This window comes from Echinops telfairi, unplaced genomic scaffold (genome assembly GCF_000313985.2).
Source record: "Echinops telfairi isolate 266 unplaced genomic scaffold, ASM31398v2 ScPeMD7_9;HRSCAF=40, whole genome shotgun sequence".
Taxonomy (NCBI): Eukaryota; Metazoa; Chordata; class Mammalia; order Afrosoricida; family Tenrecidae; genus Echinops; species Echinops telfairi.
This window is the reverse complement of record NW_022103906.1, coordinates 89,540,011-89,541,955: the sequence shown is the minus strand read 5'-3', so window position 1 is coordinate 89,541,955 and position 1,945 is coordinate 89,540,011.

The following is a 1,945-nucleotide window of genomic DNA, read 5'->3' as shown; positions in this document are numbered from 1 at the left end:
ATTCCACTATGGAATCTGTTCCTGATTGTCTGGACTCTTCCATACTCAATTTTGTTTTCTTCACGATCAAATCTGGCATGCAGACTAAGAGCCTCTGTAACCTGCTGCACAACTAGAGTGAGACAAGTGCAGCTGCCTCGAGCTTCCTTCGAGTTATGTTACCAAACATCCTTGTTTCCCTAACACTGAGAACATTTCAGGGATGCAGGGTTTTTGTTTTAGAAATCGGTACCCAAAGCCCATCTTCAGACAACTGGACAGCCTCTCCCAGAAGGGTCACAAGGAAGAGATGAGCCAGGCAGGGTACAGTATACCACTGACGAAACATACAACTTTATTCTAGTTCTTTAATGCTTCCCCTCCCCCCACTATTATGACCCCAATTCTACCTTACAAACCCGGCTAGACCAGAGCATGTGCACTGGGACAGATAAGAGCACGCAACACGGGGAATCCAGAACAAATAAACCCCTCAGGACCAATAATGAGAGTAGCAATACCAGGAGGATAAGGGGAAGGTGTTGGGAGGAAGGGGGAAACTGATCCCAAAGATAACCCCCTCCCAGGGGGATGAACAACAGAAAAGTGGGTGAAGGGAGACAGCAGAGAGTGTAAGACATGAAAAAAAATTATAAATTATCAAGGGTTCATGAGGGAGAGAGTATGAAGGAGGGGGAAATGAGCTGATACTAAGAGCTCAAGTAGAAAGAAAGTGTGTTGCAAATGATAGTGGCAACATATGTACAAATGTGCTTGACACAATGGATGGATGTATGGATTGTGTAAGAGCCCCCAATCAAATAATGAAACAAAAATTGGTATAGCCCCAAACAAACAGAAGTTTGGTTGCCTTATTTCTTGTCATGGCTCTGGATTGAGCTATTTCTCCTGACCTGAATCTCTTTTAATAAGAGTGTCTTCATGTTTTCCCTCACTGCCTGCAAGAAGAAGCTACAAGTAGAGCTAAATGGAGACATTTTCAGAGCATATTAAGACTAAGAAGACACGGAGATGACCTTAGTGGGCCTCTATCGAGTGTTCTGACCATTCAAGTAGCTGCATCGGCAAATGACTCTTTCCAAGTCCTGGAATTGATGTTTCTGAAGCATACATAGAGCTGGGTATCCAGACATGTGGAAATTGAAACATTATCACTAGGTCAAGAGATCATTTGCCTGGTCCCTGGCATTCAATAACTGAAGGATTTTTATCTTCATTTCACAAATAAATCCAGTCAGAAGTAAGGAAAATAGATTTGCCCAAAGCCCTGCTGGGAGTAAGAGATTAACGATATTTAGGTCACAGGGTCTTGACTCCATGCTTATTATTTTACTTCAAAAATGTCTCATCCTTCCCATCATTTTCTGTTGTAACAGAATGAACTTCAGCGACGATATATGATGTCAGGATGCTGAGGATTATCTGACCTGCTGTAAAAATACCTCACTGTAATACACTTTTTATTGTAGGAAAACACTTACAAAATTAAAATGGCCCTTGTAACCATTTCAAGTGTACATTTGTCACTAAACCCAGTAATGCTTTTGTACTACTATTAGCACCATTCTCAAAAGAACTCTGTACCAATTAAACAATAACTAACACTTACCTTCTCCAAAGGCTATGGTCAACACTAATCTACCTTCTCTCTCCGCAGTTTCTTTACTTACACATTCCAGGTACGTGAGAGCAAGTGGTACTTGTCCTTTTGTGTCTGATTTGTTTCTTGATCAGGAACCTGGCTCTCAAGATTATTCCCTGCTGCATTCTTTACTAGACTCCACTTCTTCTATGTATATGGTCCGTACTTATATATTGTTTACAGATATACTTCTTTTTGTTTATTTATTCATCTGCTGGACACTTGGGTTGTTTCCAATTTTATTAGGATGAATCATTCTGTAATGAGCATTGGTTTGCTTGCCATAGATTTCAACACAGTCTG